Below are 18790 nucleotides of genomic sequence, written 5' to 3'. Positions count from 1 at the left end.
TGTTTTTAAGTTTTTTTTGAAATTGTGAACATTTCCAAACATACACAAAAGTACAGAGTGCAACTGACATCCGTGTGTCCATTACCCAACTTCAATAAGCATCAACGTTTTGCCATACTTACTTCATCTAACCTTACCCATCTTTAATTTTCTGTTTTTTTAGGGGAGGGTATTGTAAAGCAAATCTCAGACACAGTGTCTGTCACCTCCAGAGTCATCAGTATGCATTTCAAAAAACAGAGAAACAATTTCTTGCATAATCTAGTCACAAAGTGATTATTACACTTACCAAAATTAAAAGTTCCTTATTGTCACCTGATACTCAAGTCAAATTAGAATTTTCCGAATGCCAAAAAAATCTGTGTTTACAGTTGGCTTATAGTAATGAAGGTCCAAACAAAGTCTACTCTTTGCATTGATTTGTTATTTGTTTTAAATCTTTTAAAAAGTGTTTAAAAATATACCACAGTTTCCCCCCACCTCATTTTCATGACATTGACTTGAACTTACAAAATTTCAACAAATATTTATTCAGTGCTTGCTTGTTCTATGCAAGGCACTGTGCTAAATGTTTTGCTTTTTTTTTATTGTTTTATTTTTTCTGAGACGGAGTTTTGCTCTTGTCGCCCAGGCTGGAGTGCAATGGCACAATCTCGGCTCACCGCAACCTCCATCTCCCAGGTTCAAGTGATTCTCCTGCCTCAGCCTCCCAAGTAGCTGGGACTACAGGTGCATGCTACCTTGCCTGGCTAATTTGTGTATTTTTAGTAGAGACAGGGTTTCGCCATGTTGGTCAGGCTGGTCTCGAACTCCTGACCTCAGGTGATCCACCTGCCTCAGCCTCCCAAAGTGCTGGGATAACAGGGTTGAGCCACGGTGCTGGACCTATTATTTTTATTTATTATTTATTTTTGTTTTTTCAGAGATAGAGCCTCACTTTGTTGCCCAGTCTGGAGTGCAATGGTGCAATCCACTCTTGGATTGCTCACTGCAGCCTTGAACTCTTGGGTTCAATCAGTCCTCCTTGTTCTGCTATTATTATTATTATTATTATTTTGAGACGAAGTCTTGCTCTATTGCCCAGGCTGGGGTGCAGTGGCATGATCTCAACTCACTGCAATCTCCACCTCCCGGGTTCAGGCGATTCTCCAGCCTCAGCCTCCCAAGTAGCTGAGATTACTGGTGCGCGCCACCCCGCCTGGCTACTTTTTGCATTTTTAGTAGAGATGGGGTTTCACCATGTTGGCCAGACTGGTCTCGAACTCCTGACCTCAGGTGATCCCCCATCTTGGCCTCCCAAAGTGCTGGGATTACAGGCATGAGCCCCTGCGCCGGGCCATTTTGCTATTATTAATAACAATAATTACCATTTCTTGAGGACTTACTCTGTACTAGCATCATATATAATTTATGTCAAAATATCCTGAGACAGATAATATTGTCTCCTTTTTTATTTTAGTAGTGGAAGTGATGAAGACCAGAGAGACAAGTAACTCACCCAAGATCACACAGCAAGTGAGTAGCAGAATAGAGTTTTAAACCAAGCACTATTGGTTCCAAAGTTATTCCTTTTCATGATTCCCATGATACCCCCAGAAGCAGAGAGAGACAGCTTCCTCGCTCAGGAGTAGCTGGGGAGGGCACTTTGTGGAGAAAGACTCATGAAAGGGCTACTCCAGGGCCAGGATGCCTCAGCTGCTGAAAGCACATGTGAAAGCTCGTGTCTTATGGTGATTTGCTGGAATAAATTCTGCTTCCCAAGACCGTGTGAAATGGGGTTTCAACAAGTAAGAAAAGGATGGAAAATGTGAAACACTGAACTTATTTTATTCTAAAGTAACCAGCTGATATGGTTTGGCTGTGTCCCCACCCAAATCTCATCTTGAACTGTAGCTCCCACAATTCCCACATGTTGTGGTAGGGACCCGGTGGGAGGTAACTGAACCATGGGGCCAGGTCTTTCCTGTGCTGCTCTCATGATAGTGAATAAATCTCACGAGATCTGATGGTTTTATAAAGGAGAGTTTCCCTGCACAAGTTCTGTTATTCTCTCTTGACTGCTGCCATGTAAGACAAGTCTTTTGCCTTCTGCCATGATTGTGAGGCCTCCCCAGCCACGTGGAACTGTGAGTCCATTAAACCTCTTTTTCTTTACATATTACATAGTCTCAGTATGTCTTTATAAGCAGCGTGAAAACGGACTAATACACCAGCTATCTCTATGTATCTATTTGCTTTACCTAGGGTTGCACGTAAGCTGGCAGTTGCACAGTGGGTCAGAACATGGAACTTTATAACAAAATTTACTCTGTGGATTAGCCAAAATCTTTGAGCTGTGAGGAACATAAACCCAACTCTAATGGGCTTAAGCAAAAATTATGTATTGGCTCAGTTAACTGACAGGTTGAGGGGGATCTAACTTCAGGCCCAGGTGGCTCCGTGGGCCTGGTGATGTCAGTCATTGGGACTCCTCTTCATCGCAGCTCTGCTTTCCTCTGGTTGGCTTCATTCTCTGACACACACTCTCCAGCAGGGTCATGGTGGCCATCAGCAGTTCTAGACCTAAATTCACAGCTTTGCAAACTCAGTTGAAAAAGAGAGCATTTATTTCTCAATATCTCTAGGGAAAATCCTGGACTTTATTTTCACTGTCCAGGCCTGCTCACGTACCCTGCCTTGGATCCTCATTCAGCCAAATGAATTGTGGTTGAAGAGGGCTGGTTTCACAGAAGGAAATGAGGAAGTTGTTATAGAGGAGAGGGAAATAGGTGCCTATCAGGCAAAACTGCACATGTTTCTGTGTTATTTCAGGACTGTGTTTTGCTGCATTCAACAGAAAACTCAATAACAATGCCTTTAAAAAGAGATTTTTTTGGTTTGTTTGTTTTGGTTTTGTACAAAACAAAAAAACTGAAGGTAGGTAGTTGTGGTGGTGGACCAGCAGGTAAAGGATGGCAAGACTGAGGTCACCGTGATGCTCCTAGCCTTTTTGATGAGATCTCAAGATGGCTGCTTCTACTTTAGCTTTCATGTCCTTACTCCAAGCAAGAGTCAAAACAAGACAGAAGGAGGAAGGGAAAATACATTTTTCATAAAAACCTCGAGATTTCCACTTGTGTTTCATGGGCCAATTTTACCTATAAGTTATGGGATAAGGGAATGTAATATTTTAGCCATGCACATTGCTGTTCCCACCGGAATTGGTGTTCTGTAAGTAAAGAGAAAAGAAAGAATAGTTATTTGGCCGGTAACTAGCAGTCCACTCGACTGCTACTGGCACTGCCCACTATACAGTGTCATTTTGGGACAGATATTTGGACTCACAGTGCTGGGTTCCAAGAGGGAGCATCCCAAGAGAAATATTCCAGGTCTAGGCAGAAGCTACACAGTCTTTTTTTTTTTTTTTTTTTTTTTTTTTTAAGAGATAGGGTTTTGTTCTATTGTCCAGGCTGGAGTGCAGTGGCATGGTCATAGTTCACTGCAGCCTCCAACTCCTGTGCTTAGGCAATCCTCCTGCTTCAGGCTCCTGAGTAGCTAGAACCAGAGGTGTGTGCCACCACACCTAGCTAATTTTTAAATTTTTTGTAGAGACATAGTCTTGCTGTGTTGTCCAGGCTGTTCTTGAACTTCTGGCCTCAATTGATACCCCCACTTCAGCCTCCCAAAGTTCTGGGATTACAGATGTGAGCCACTATGCCCAGCCTTACAAGACTTCTTATAACCTATCTTGGAATTCCTAGAATGTCACTGTGCCACATTCTATGGGTCAAAGCACTCATTAGGGCCAGGACAGATTCTAGGGAAGAGGAGTTAGACACCCCCCTCAATGATGAAAGTAACTAAGACTTGGCTGCCATCTTTAATCCACCATACCCTCCCCGACCCTCCTTCTTCATTGTTTCATCATCACCATCACCACTCCAGCTAGTATTAATTGAGCAGGCACCAAGGCAAGCTGTTTACACATTATCCTTATAACGTCCTTCCAAACATACATCAGCACTTGCCCACTTTACGCAGGAGGAAGCCGAGGCTCAGGGAGCTTAAGGGAGTTTCCCAAGGTCAATGCATCTAGCAAACAGCATAACTGGACTTGAACCCAGTTCTGTTTGGAATTTGTCTGATTCCAAGGCTGGACTTTTTACCATTAGGCAAATTCTGGCCCCCTGACTTTATTCCCTGTGACTATGCTGTGGGCTTTACAGAAGCCAATGGCAAACCTGCCATACAGATCTCCTTGTTGACCACAAGGAACTCCCTGCTAATCCAGCTTCCAGTGCTTCTTAGCTTGTGGAGAACACAGGCATTCTAAAGCCAGCCATCGCCTAACCTCTCCTAACCATGGCACTTTACATTATTCTTTAGGGCCATTATGCTCTGATGGATGCAATGGGACTTGCTTTCTGCCCACATCCATCTGCTGATTCATCTAACAAACATTTATTGAGCACTGACTATGTACCAGGAACCTGTGCTAAGTGCTTGTTTGTTGTAACTCAGAGCAGACCTGTGAGGTCTCAATTATCATTGCCCTCATTTCACAGATGAGACAGAGAGAGTGGGAACTTGCCTATGGCAGTTGCAATTTGAACTCAGGCAGTGACTCTGGAACCTGTTATTCTGTTCAAACAGCTGACAGTAGAGGGAGAAATGTGGAGATATAAAACACAATTGTGAAGGGAAGATGTCCATTCAGAGAGGGGTGGATAAGTCTGCGGGGGGTATGGGCCCACTCTGGTATGCTGTGCGGTAATTAGAACACGGTGGGTGCTGATGCAGACAGGTCTCCTATGCATGCTATGAGGGAAAAAGCAAGGATGATACCAGTTATGCAAAATAAAATTCCACAAACAGTATCCTAGCTTTTATGTATACCAGGGATATATTTGTAAATGCACTGAAATGTGTCTGGAAGAAATTACATTAAACAGGGGGGCAGGTTGTAAAGGGGATTAGTGCTCCATTGCCATGTTTTCAGTTTTTACAATGAAAATGTGTGCATAATTTTAAAAGAACAATCACCATGATGTGGTATATATGCTAAGAAAGAAGGGGAAGCCTAGAGTGCTGCGGGTGCCCAATCCAGTTGGAGGAAGTAGAAATCAGGGAAGGCTGGAGGAAGGGACTCTGAGCTGGATTTTGAAGAATGAGTACCATTAACCAGATAGAGATCTGGATAAAAATGTTCTAAGCAGTGGGAACGAACAGCTTGTGCAAAGGCCCAGAAGGGTGATTGCTCATGGTGTCAGGGAGCACAAGCCTAGCTCTTTCTAAAGTGTACCCCTGGGTGTATGTGAGTTTAAACTGCAGATTTCCACACCTTGCTCCAGAATCCATGGTGGGCCTGGGGATTAGCATTTTGACAAACTCCTTAGGCACACTGACTTTTTTTTTCAATTTTATTATTATTATACTTAAAGTTTTAGGGTACATGTGCACAATGTGCAGGTTAGTTACGTATGTATACATGTGCCATGCTGGTGTGCTGCACCCATTAACTCGTCATTTAGCATTAGGTATATCTCCTAATGCTATCCCTCCCCCCTCCCCCCACCCCACAACAGTCCCCAGAGTGTGATGTTCCCCTTCCTGTGTCCATGTGTTCTCACTGTTCAATTCCCACCTATGAGTGAGAATATGCGGTGTTTGGTTTTTTGTTCTTGTGATAGTTTACTGAGAATGATGATTTCCAATTTCATCCATGTCCCTACAAAGGACATGAACTCATCATTTTTTATGGCTGCATAGTATTCCATGGTGTATATGTGCCACACTTTCTTAATCCAGTCTATCGTTGTTGGACATTTGGGTTGGTTCCAAGTCTTTGCTATTGTGAATAGAGCCGCAATAAACATTCGTGTGCATGTGTCTTTATAGCAGCATGATTTATAGTCCTCTGGGTATACACCCAGTAATGGGATGGCTGGGTCAAATGGTATTTCTAGTTCTAGATCCCTGAGGAATCGCCACACTGACTTCCACAATGGTTGAACTAGTTTACAGTCCCACCAACAGTGTAAAACTGTTCCTATTTCTCCACATCCTCTCCAGCACCTGTTGTTTCCTGACATTTTAATGATTGCCATTCTAGCTGGAGTGAGATGGTATCTCATTGTGGTTTTGATTTGCATTTCTCTGATGGCCAGTGATGGTGAGCATTTTTTCATGTGTTTTTTGGCTGCATAAATGTCTTCTTTTGAGAAGTGTCTGTTCATGTCCTTTGCCCACTTTTTGATGGGGTTGTTTGTTTTTTTCTTGTAAATTTGTTTGAGTTCATTGTAGATTCTGGATATTAGCCCTTTGTCAGATGAGTAGGTTGCGAAAATTTTCTCCCATTCTGTAGGTTGCCTATTCACTCTGATGGTAGTTTCTTTTGCTGTGCAGAAGCTCTTTAGTTTAATTAGATCCCATTTGTCAATTTTGGCTTTCGTTGCCATTGCTTTTGGTGTTTTAGACATGAAGTCCTTGCCCATGCCTATGTCCTGAATGGTATTGCCTAGGTTTTCTTCTAGGGTTTTTATGGTTTTAGGCCTAACGTTTAAGTCTTTAATCCACCTTGAATTCATTTTTGTATAAGGTGTAAGGAAGGGATCCAGTTTCAGCTTTCTCCATATGGCTAGCCGGTTTTCCCAGCACCATTTATTAAATAGGGAATCCTTTCCCCATTGCTTGTTTTTGTCAGGTTTGTCAAAGATCAGATAGTTGTAGATATGTGGCGTTATTTCTGAGGGCGCTGTTCTGTTCCATTGGTCTATATCTCTGTTTTGGTACCAGTACCATGCTGTTTTGGTTACTGTAGCCTTGTAGTATAGTTTGAAGTCAGGTAGCGTGATGCCTCCAGCTTTGTTCTTTTGGCTTAGGATTGACTTGGCAATGCGGGCTCTTTTTTGGTGCCATATGAACTTTAAAGTAGTTTTTTCCAATTCTGTGAAGAAAGTCATTGGTAGCTTGATGGAGATCGCATTGAATTTATAAATTACCTTGGGCAGTATGGCCATTTTCACGGTATTGATTCTTCCTACCCATGAGCATGGAATGTTCTTCCATTTGTTTGTATCCTCTTTTATTTCACTGAGCAATGGTTTTTAGTTCTCCCTGAAGAGGTCCTTCACATCCCTTGTAAGTTGGATTCCTAAGTATTTTATCCTCTTTGAAGCAATTGTGAATGGGAGTTCACCCATGATTTGGCTCTCTGTTTGTCTGTTATTGGTGTATAAGAATGCTTGTGATTTTTGTACATTGATTTTGTATCCTGAGACTTTGCTGAAGTTGCTTATCAGCTTAAGGAGATTTTGGGCTGAGACAATGGGGTTTTCTAAATATACAGTCATGTCATCTGCAAACAGGGACAATTTGACTTCCTCTTCTCCTAATTGAATACCCTTTATTTCCTTCTCCTGCCTAATTGCCCTGGCCAGAACTTCCAACACTATGTTGAATAGGAGTGGTGAGAGAAGGCATCCCTGTCTTGAGGCACACTGACTTTTGAGATCCCTGCCATGAGCTGAAAGGGCACTTGGAGATCATTTAGTTCAATTCCATCAGTAGGATGAGACTGGGACCCAGAGAGAAGCAGGGACTTGCCAAAGGCTACAAGGCAGTCAGTGGTTGAAATGGGGTACTCCTGGACCCCCGTACTCTGTCCTTGCTTTCCTAAACACACTCCTTGTATCAAAGTTCCTACTGTGGCACACTCACAGTCCCATTGATATCACAGGGTCAGGGAGTGGTTTTCATGGTTTTATTTGAGCCACTGTTGTCACGCTGCATAGTGGTTCAGTCTGAGTCCCTGGGTAGTTAATAGGAGTAATAAAAATAGCTATCATTTATTTATTGAGGACATATGATGAGCCCGGTACTTAGGTGCTATCTATGGTTTATCTTATTTAGCATTCCTGAAAATCGTATAGAGTAGGCATTGGTATTTCTTTTTTTTTGAGACAGAGTCTAACTCTGTCGCCCAGGCTGGAGTGCAGTGGCGTGATCTCAGCTCACTGCAACCTCCGCCTCCCAGGTTCAAGCAATTCTCTTGCCTCAGCCTCCCGAGAAGCTGGGATTACAGATGCCCGCCACCAAGCCTGGCTAATTTTTTTTATTTTTGGTAGAGATGGGGTTTCACCGTGCTGGCCAGGCTGATCTTGAACTCCCGACCTCATGATCCACCCGCCTCGGCCTCCCAAAGTGGTATTGGTATTTCTATCTCTATCTCACAATTGGAGGAGTTGAAGCTCGGAGCAGTCACAACACTTGTCTGAGGTCACAGGGCTGCAGGAGGTGGAGCTGTGATTTTCACCCAGGCTTTCCTCCTGTGCGCTGGGTGGTTCCCTGAATATTGGCCAGGGGAGGAAGCATCACTATGCTACATCACATTTTTACCACCTAAATGTGATTAATAAACTAAAAATTATTTCCAAGGATACATAAAGGTGAATGACGAAGCATGGTGACATGCAAAAAGCTCAGGTTGTGAGTCAGAAGATTGAAGAGCTCATCCTAGCTTTCTCATGAACTGGCTGTGTGACCTTGGGTGAGTTCCTCTCCCTCTCTGAGCCTCAGCTTTCTTGGAAAGGATTTCTAAACCCAGATAAGCTTAAGAATCACTGGCGGAGCTTTGGCCCACAGATCACACAGCGCCTGGAGAGGGTGCAGTGACAAGCATGCTGGGCTGGGATCCTGGAGATCTGAATTCTTCTTTTAAAATAAGGCATAATTACTTAGAGTGAAAGTCACCTTTGTTATGGTTCCACAAGTATGGCCCTGCAAATTTTGATGAATGCAGAAGTCATGTAACCAACATCACAATCAAGACATAGAATAATTTAATTATCCCCCAATTCCTGTGTCAACCCTTCTGCCCACTCTCTTTAGTCCCCAAAGTTTTGCCTTTTGCAGATGTTCTATACACAGAATCATAGAGTAAGTAGCCTTTTGAGTCTTCTTTTGCTCAGCATAATACATACAGGAACCATGTTTATTGCTGAGTAGTGTTCCACTGCATGGATGTACCACGATTTGTTTATCCATTCACCAGTTGAAGGACATTTGGGTTCTTTTCAGTTCTTGCTGATTACAAATAAAGCTACTACAAACATTTATATACAGATTTTTGTGTGAATATAAATTTTCATTTCAGTTGGTAAATAAATGAGTAGAAATGGGATTGTTGGGTTTTGTTATTATTATTCAAAGTAGGACTATCACCCTCAAATCACCAAACATGTTGGGGCTAAATGTGAAAGGTCACTGGCCCTTAAGGAATATCATTTCTTTTTTGTTTATTTGAGATGGAGTTTTGCTTTTGTCACCCAGGCTGGAGTCCAGTGGTGCAGTCTCAGCTTACTGCAACTTCTGCCTTCTGGTTTCAAGTGATTCTCCTGCCTCAGCCTCCCGAGGAGCTGGGATTACAGGCGCCCACCACCACACCAGCTAATTTTTGTATTTTTAGTAGAGGCAGGCTTTCACCATGTTGGCCAGGCTGGTCTTGAACTCCTGACCTCAGGTGATCCACCCGCCTCTGCCTCCTAAAGTGCAGGGATTACAGGTGTGAGCCACCGCACCTTGGCAAGGAATGTCATTTCTATTGTGCTCACTCCCCTTCCTGGCTGCCACGGCCCCATTACATGTTATTATTATTATTACTAAAGAGAGGGTCTTGCTCTGTCATCCAGGCTGCAGTATAGTGGCCAGATCCTAGCTCACTGTAACCCCAAACTCCTGGGCTCAAGAAACCCTCCCACCTCAGCCTCATGAGTAGCTGGGACCACAGATGTGCACCACCATGCTTGGCTAATTTCTAATTTTTTTGTAGAGATGGGACAGGGGCGGTCTCACTGTGTTGCCCAGGCTGGTCTCAAACTTGTAGCCTCAAGTGATCCTACCATGTCGGCTGCCCAAAGTTTTGAGATTACAGATGTAAGTACTGCCCCCACCCTTCTGGGGTTTTACTGTAAGTATATGTTTAACTTTATAAGAAACTGAGACTGTAATCCAAAGTGCCTGCACCATTTTGTATTCCCACCAGCAATGCATCAGAGTTCTAGCTGCTCTGCATCTCCATCAGCACTTGGTATTGTTGGCTTTCTGTTCCCATTTTAGTCTTTTTTTTTTTTTTTGAGACAGGGTTTCGCTCTTGTTGCCCAGGCTGGAGTGCAATGGCATGATCTCGGCTCACCACAACCTCTGCCTCCTGGGTTCAAGTGATTCTCCTGCCTCAGCCTCCCAAGTAGCTGGGATTACAGGCATGCGCCATGATGCCCTGCCAATTTTGTATTTTTAGTAGAGATGGGGTTTCTCCATGTTGGTCAGGTCGGTCTCGAACTCCTGACCTCAGATGATCTGCCCACCTCAGCTTCCCAAAGTGCTGGGATTATAGGTGTGAGCCACCACGCCTGGCCCCAGTTTAGTCACTGTAATAAATGTGTAGTGGTATCTCATTATTATCTTAATTTGCATTTCCCTAATGACTAATGGTGAGCCTCTTTGCAAGTGCTTATTTGTCATTCAAACATTTTCTTTGGTGAAGTGTCTGTTCAAGTCTTTTGACCATTTAAAAATTGGATTGTTTGTTTTTGTATTACTGATTTTTACAAGTTCTTTATGTATGTTTGATACAACTTATATATCGGATATACAACTTGTAAATATTTCTCAATATGTGGCTTTTTTTATCCTCTTAACAATGTCTTTTGAAGGACAGAAGTTTTTAATTTCAATAAAGTTCATCAATTTCATTTTATTTTTTTGAGACAAAATCTCACTCTGTTGCCCAGGCTGTAATGCAGTGGTACAAATTTCGGCTCACTGCAACCTCTGCCTCCCAGATTCAAGTGATTCTCGTGCCTCAGTCTCCCGAGTAGCTAGGACTACAGGCATGCGCCACCACGCCTGGCTAATTTTTGGTATTTTTAGTAGAGGTGAGGTTTCACCATGTTGGCCAGGCTGGTCTCAAACTCCTGACCTCAAATGATTCACCTGCCTTGGCTTCCCAAAGTGCTGAGATTATAGGTGTTAGCCACCACGCCTGGCCCAATTTATCAATTTCAGAAAACAGATTGTGCTTTTGGTATTATGTCTAACAACTCCTCACCTAGGAGATCTGAACTTTTGACGTGGTTCTACCACTGACTGGCAGTGTGATTTTGAGCAAGCGACTCTCTAGACTTCTTTTTCTCCAACTTACAAAGACAGAGCTGGAATACAGGTCTCTAAAAACCTGTCCAACTCTGCTATTTTAAGTTTAAATAGCATCCTAAGAATAATCATTTTAAAGACCCTATAATAACTATACTTCCCATTTTATGAATATTTAACAATGACCAGGCATAGCGGCCCCGGGCTTTAGTGCCTTATCTCTTCATTCTCACATCTTCCCCCAGGAGTAAGTACTATCATTATTCCCATTTCGCAGTGGAAGACACAGAGGTCGCTTGTCTAAGGGCACTTACTGTTCAGAGCAGAGCTAGGATTCAAACACTGGCAATCTAAGTGGTGGTGGCGGTGATGACAGTGGTGTGATCATAGGTGAAGGGTACCATTTGAACTGGCTGATTAGTTTGAGAAGGGTGGGGATGAGCAGAGGGTGGGAAGATACGCCCCCCTCCTCGTGAGAAGGAAGGCGGGGCGGACGGACAGGGGCGGGGATTTGCTGGCCGAAATTTACAGCCCTTAAGTTCGTAAAATTCTTGCGCCCCACTGTTTGTCACTGGGGCCCTTCCCAACTCCCTCCCTTGGTGGCTTCAAAAGGACCCAGCTGAACCCTTAGTACCAAAGTGTGGGGGAAGTTGTGGGAGCTGAGTTGGAAACCGGATGGGCTCGCTGTGCCTGAAGGCCAGGCCGTGCCTTGCGCATGTGTGTGTGTACGTGTGTGCGTTCTCGGACTGTGTGTACACGCGGGTGTGCGGCCCGTCCGCGGCTCGGCCCTTCTGTGAGGGCGCTGCTCTCCAGCGTGGGGAGGCGGGGATGGCAAATCACAGTGACAGTGTCTGTGCCTGGGGCGAGTGTGACTGAGATTGGCGTGCCTGTGTGTGTCGCTAGAAATGTTCTATTTTATTAATTTAATACATTTCATTTTCATTTTTAAACAGTATTTATTTATTTTATTTATTTAACACATAGTCGTGTGCCAGGTGCTTGGAATCCGGGGGATGGGGCACGCAGTCCAGGCTCTGTCCTCCCTCCAGGAGCTGACGGTGAGGGGATGGGGAGGGTTGAGGGGAGAAACATTAAACAAATGAAGCCAGAACACAAAACAAAACAGAAAACCCCAGGAACTTGCTGGGCGCGTGGGCGTGGGTATGGGCCCGGGAGTGTGTGCGCCTGGCAGGTGAAACGGGGGTCGGAGCACCTGCTCTGCCCTGCTCCGTGGGCGCCGGGTGGTGGAGCAGGCAGCTGTGGGTTTTGCTTTGGTGAGGAACAAGGCCGAGCCTGGAACTCGTCTTGAACCCCGAGGGACTGGGTCCCAGGCTCAGGGTCCACTCGCCCTGTGACAACTCCTCCACGGGGGACGCAGCGTGGCCAGCTGCCGTGGCTGAGCCGGTCCCGTCCCTCACAGAAGGCATTTATTTCCTGGCTCCCCCGGCTCTCTGGAAGCCTCCAAACCATGCTAATGGGCAGAGGGAGACTGCCGTGTCCAAGTTACAGATGCGAAGGTCCGGCCCGCGGCGGCGGGGGTTGGGGTTGGGGCTCGTCACGCGTGCTGCAGGGAGGGAGTCGGGGCAGGGCTGAGGCTGGCACTCGGGGCTCTGGAGTCCTTCACCCCAGGACGGCAGGGTGCGACATTCTCCCACTGGACCAGCAGGTGACGCTGGAGGCCAGGGCTACGCAGGCCCGGGCGCTTTGGGTTCTGGGGAAAGAGGACAAACATCGCAGTTGCACTTAGGCGTCTCGCCGTGCTCAGGACCATGTGCTCGGGCCTTTCACGATGAAGTTGTTCAACCCTCCCATGGTCTTGTTTATTATCCCATAACTTAGGCTTAGAGATGATTTTTTTTTTTTTGGAGACGGACTCTCGCTCTGTCGCCAGGCTGGAGTGCAGTGGCGGGATCTCTGCTCACTGCAACCTCCACCTCTCGGGTTCAAGCGATTCTCCTGCCTCAGCCTCCCAAATAGCTGGGACTACAGGCGCCCGCCACCATGCCGAGCTAATTTTTGTATTTTTAGTAGAGATGGGGTTTCACCATGTTAGCCAAAATGGTCTCTATCTCTTGACCTTGTGATCCCCCGACCTCGGCCTCCCAAAGTGCTGGGATTACAGGCGTGAGCCACTGCACTCAGCCATAAGTAGCTTTCTTATGGTCACCCAGTTTGTGTGTGGCAGGAACATGGCCCAAGCCCAGTTCAGAGTGCATGAAACAGGGCTCTTGCTGTAGGGAAGGGGAAGAAGGGCTGAGGGTTGGCCCGGTCTCCCTGAGAGTGTTCTGGAGGCATGCTAGGAGGGGTCTCTGACCCTGCTTGGTGGGAGCTGAGGGCAGACCTGCACCTGCTGCCACAGGTGGTGCTGGCAGGACCAGCAGGGGTCTGAAGCCAGCCCAAGGCTCCTCCATTTCGGGCCTCCCTGGTCTTCAGCATAACCCACCTGGGAGTCTTGGGCTTGGGGAGGAGAGGAGGTGCCCTGCTGCTCCCAGCCCTCCACAGCCAGACCATCTGTTGTCTTCTCATGATCTTGTAGTTCCTTGCCCTGGCAGGTGTACGTGATTACCAATGTCCCAGCCCAGCTCCTCTGGGAAGCCTTCCCTTCCACCGGAGGGGCAGGTCAAGCAGCCATCTCTGTAACAAGTTCCCTGAGGGTTCTAACACAGGCACGCAGGGAACCACCTTGTCCAAACCAGCTCTGGGCTTGCAGCTGAAACCAGCAGTGTTGCTTCTCTTTCCAAACCCACCTATGCAATCTGCTCTCTCACAATAGGAAGAACATGGCTCCTTGGGCAGGGATCCTGGCTTAACCACCCTCTATCCCCCAACCCCAAGCCTGGCCGAGAGCCCAGGAGGGTGGTTTCACAGATCTACCACCCTCATCCTTTCCTTCCACAAATTACTACTGAGCCCCCCTCTATGCACCAGGCTCTGTCTGAAGCGCTGAGGAGAGAATCTCAGCTCACTTTTTCATGGGAGAGGCAGATGAATAGCAGAAAATAGATATGAATATCAGTCTCTGATTATAAAATTAAACAGGGAAAAATGAGAGTGGCACAGTGGGGTGGGTAGGGGAAGACCTTAGAAATGTGACCAGGGAAGGCATCTCTGGGATGTGACGTTTGAGAAGAGACCTGCAGGAGGTGCCTTTTGAAGATCCGGGAAGGAGTTTCCAGGCACAGGAAGAGCCAGTGCCAAAGTCTCAGGGCAAGAGCAAATGAGGAGGGAAGGGGTCTGAAAGGGAAGGAAGGCAGGCAGGCGAAGCTGGAGCACCCCACAGCCAGGGCTGAGATCAAAGAGGAGGGCAGGGCCCGATGGGTGGGGCAAGGTCTGGGTTTCATTTTAGATGCAGAGGCAGCCCCCTGAAGGGTTCTAAGTAGGAGAGCGAGGTATTCTCATTTAGTTTTAATCTCTCTGGCTGCTAGTGAGTCCCTCCCTAAAGTTCCCCTTCCTCCCTCCCCAGCAATCTAATCCACAGATGAGAACCCGGGAGCATAACTGGTAGCCGGGGCTGCTGACCCTGGCCCAGGGTCTGCAGGGTTAATCCCGGGGGCCTGGAGCAGCCCCTGATTAGCAGGCCCTGCCACTCCCTGCTGATAAACTCCCAGGCAGGAAGAGGCAGGACTCATCCGGTAGGAAAGTGGAGAAACCAAAGCTGGTGAGGAGGGGGGCTCCAGGAGCACCTTAGGAGGGCTCTCTTCCCCTTTTGGAGGTGGTGAGTTCCCTAGGTGAAAGCCCTCTGGTTTTATCCCTCATTTGGCATTTTCATAGCCACTCTTACAGTCAGGGCCTGGTGTGGATTTTATGGGCCCCTGTTTAAGGAAGAGAAAACAAAATTCGGTGCAGGGCTTTAGAAGAGCCATGTGTACATGAGGTCCCCTGAGACCTAAGCTTCACTAGCTCCATGGTAAGTGTCCATCTCTAATTTTCCATCAGGGGAATAAGTCCTGTATACAGATGAGGAAGTTGAGGCTCTGAGAGCCTGAAAGGGATATAGAAAACAGAAGGGCTTCTGCTGCAATTTCTTATCCCCCAGCCCAGAGCTCATTCTACCACCCAATCCATCTAAAAATCCAGTTGTGCCTTCTCCTTGCAGACCTGCTCCCACCACCAGGCTCAGGCCACAAGGAAGGGTAGCATAGGGCATGGTGGAGATGGGCGGGCTGGTGGCAACCTGAAGAGGGAAAGGGCTTAGCATGAAGCAGCATCCCTGTTGGTGACAGGATCCTGGGTGGCCAGGATTCCATCTGCCTACCAGACATTCCAAACCACACATTGTTTTTTTTTTGTTTTGTTTTGTTTTTGAGACAGAGTTTTGCTCTTGTTGCCCAGGCTGGAGTGCAATGGTGCAGTTTTGGCTCACCGCAACCTCTGCCTCCTGGGTTAAAACAATCCTCCTTTTGCTGTGAGCCGAGATCACGCCTCTGCACTCCAGCCTGGGTGACAGAGTGAGACTCTGTCTCAAAAAATTAAAAAAAGAAAATAAAGGAATCCTCTTGTCTCAGCCTCTCAAGTAGCTGGGATTACCGGCGCCTGCCACCACGCCCAGCTAATTTTTGAATTTTCAGTAGAGACGGGGTCTTACATGTTGGCCAGGCTGGTCTTGAACTCCTGACCTCAGGTGATCTGCCCGCTTCAGCCTCCCAAAGTGCTGGGATTACAGGCATGAGCCACCGCGCCTGGCCCCCAAACCACACATTCTAAACCACCTGGAGGTCAGAGCAGCGGCTCCGGGATCTGGCTGAAGATCAGAATCCCTGGGAATTTGTTAAAATGCCATCCCTGGGCTCTAATCCAAAGCTGCAGAATGAGAATTGCCAGGGGTGGGACCAGAAATTTGGGCATTGAACACACTTTCCAGGTTCTTCTTCAGCACAGGTGGGCTGGAACCTCTGATTTAACCATCAGCCTTGCCTCCTGGGGGTCTGCCTACCTGTGCCAGGGTGGGTCCCCAGGAGTTATCAGGGACAAAGGAATCCCCTTTTCCTGGCAGGGGTGAATGTGAGTGTCTAGGGCTGACTGCTCACATGATAGCATGGAGTCTCAGCTCTGGCCAGCATGACTCTGGGAAGACGAGGACAAGACCCAGGGCTTGGTGGGGACGGGCTTTGCCAGGGCATGAATCATGCTTCTAGTGCTTCTAGGGGAGCCATCTCCAGGTCTCCCTCCCCTCACCTCTAGAATGGAGTTGAGGAGGCCTGACACGAGAATTATTAAAGCACTTAGGATCCTTCTGGTGACCTTTAGAGAAGCTGTGCTGTGTGCCAACACAGTCCTAGAGGGAAGAAAGACACATTCCTGATGACAGACAAGGAAGCTGGGGTCCTGAGAGGTAGGGTAACTTGTCCGAGATTACCCAACTAGGAACTGGCAAGACTGGAATTTGAACTCAGGGTGGTCTGATTTCAGGGCATGTCATTTTTAGGCCATGCTGTCTTGTTTGGCTCTCTTTTCATTTCCTGTCATCATTTCGCTAGGTGATATTCATTGAGTACCTCTTTTGTGCCAGTAGAGAGCTGGCACCTCCACTCCACCGTTCTGCAGTGAGGTTGGATAAGGCACGAGGTTGTGGCCCTCTGGAAACTGTAAAGTGCTCTCTGGCCTTGGAGGATTCTTCTCAACCGTGTGGCTCAGCTCTCTCTGTGCTTTCTTCACAGCCTAACTGGGCTGGGAGAGTGCTATCTCTGGCTGAGAGAACCACAAACTTCAAGATGTATGAGGGCTACCTGGGAAGCTTGTTAAAATGCAGATTGGAATCACCCCCAGAGATTCCAATTCAGTTGGTCAGAGCTGGGCCTTGGGCTATGCATTTTTGACAACTGTCTAGATTGTCTGCTGCGGGTGGTTTGAGCATTGCACTTTAAGATATGGTACACTATAATAGAAAGACAAAAGTCAGAAGAAAGACGTAGTGACCATCTGGCAGCCCAAGTCTTAGATAATGAAAGTTAAGGACTTTCTTCTTGTGAAAATGCATAAACTCACCTACATCCAAGATTTTGAAGTTTCAGGAAGTTTTGGGTCCCTGAAGGCCAGCCATGCAATTATGGATCCTTGGACCCCAACTTAATAACCCCTGATCTCCATGCTAGGCTCACAGGTCACCTGGGCAATGAAGGCCCCCCCAGGCCTCCTAATAAAGTTGCTTCTCCTCTGTGTTCCTGTAACACAGTAAGGACTCAACTCCAACAGAGTTGTGGTTTACCCTATTTACGCCTCTCCCCCTAGACTGTGGGGCATGTGGAAGTCATTTTCCTCCTCCTTCCCAGCACAAGGTAGGATTATACTGTCCTGTCCCCTTTGAGGTTAGACATATCCATGTGATTACTTTAACCATGAAATGTTAGCAGTAGAAACTATAAGCCAGTGTGTGAGTCCCCAAGTTTGCTTCACCTTGCCACAGTGATCTTGCAAATGTGTCAAGGTGGAGGGTCCACCAGCCCCTGTCCCTGAGTCACTGGGTGAACAGAAACTCATGCTGACCTGTGTTGGACATGCAGTGTGAGTAAGAAATAAACCTGGGGTATTTTTTTTTTTTGAGATAGTCTCGCTCTGTCACTTAGGCTGGAGTGCAATGGCATTATCTTGGCTCACTGCAACCTGTGCCTCCCAGGTTCAAGCAATTCTCCTGCCTCAGCCTGTAGCTGGGATTACAGGCACCTGCAACCATGCCCGGCTAATTTTTGTGTTTTTGTAGAGATGGGGTTTCACCATGTTGGCCAGGCTGGTCTCAGACTCCTGACCTCAAGTGATCCGCCCGCCTCGGCCTTCCAAAGTGCTGGAAGCATAATCCCACGCCTGGCCAAACCTAGGTTTTTTGTTACTGTAGGAAAACCTGGCTTGTCCTGATTGATACAGGTGCTTTGAAGGCTGAGCCCCTCTCTGATTGTGCTTCGGGTCTCCAGTTCCTGGCAGAGGCTGGCACAGAATAGTGCTCAAGAATCACACCAGTTCCCATTTATGAGACCTTGCTAAGTGCCAGGCATGGTTCCCTGTTATTTCATCTAAAACTGCCAGCCACCTGTGAGTCAGGCGTCATTACTCCCATTTTGCAGGTGAGGAACATTTCTGGTTAGCAAGTGGCCTGGGAAGCCAGTCTCTAATCTCTAGTGCCTTACCTGAAGAGTCCCATATCACATATCACAGGCGAGGGGTCTCTCTTGCAACTCACTAGGCCAATCACTTCTGTCTGAGCCTCAGTTTCCACAGCGTAAAATGGCTTAATAATAATGCTTGTTCCCGAGTTGGCTGTGACATGTAAAATGCCTGGTTATTGTTTTTCATTATGAGGCTACTCAGCCTCTGATGGAAGTTGTTTGAGAGAACAAATGTATGGAGAAAGGTAGAGTGAAGTGGAACCTGGGATTTGGTGTCTGGGGACACACTGGGAGCCAAGAAGCAAACCTGGCTCTCTGTCCCTGTGTCCTCAACTGATCTGGAAGGTCAGTTTCTATCTACTGAGTCCCTACTGTGCACCAAGTTCCATGCAAGATGCTTTCCATGCATCAGTTTATTTAATCTGCCTTTGACCCTGTGGGGGAGGGACTGTTATTCACTCCCGTTTTAAAGATAAAGAAACTGAGGCTTAGGGAAGTCAAGGATCTTTCCCAGTGACTCACTGTAACGAGAGGCAGAGTCGGGGCGGGAGGAGGACCTGGCT

Source organism: Pan paniscus, chromosome 4 (genome assembly GCF_029289425.2).
Source record: "Pan paniscus chromosome 4, NHGRI_mPanPan1-v2.0_pri, whole genome shotgun sequence".
Lineage (NCBI taxonomy): Eukaryota > Metazoa > Chordata > Mammalia > Primates > Hominidae > Pan > Pan paniscus.
The sequence above is the reverse complement of the archived record's forward strand: the minus strand, read 5'-3'. Positions refer to the sequence as shown.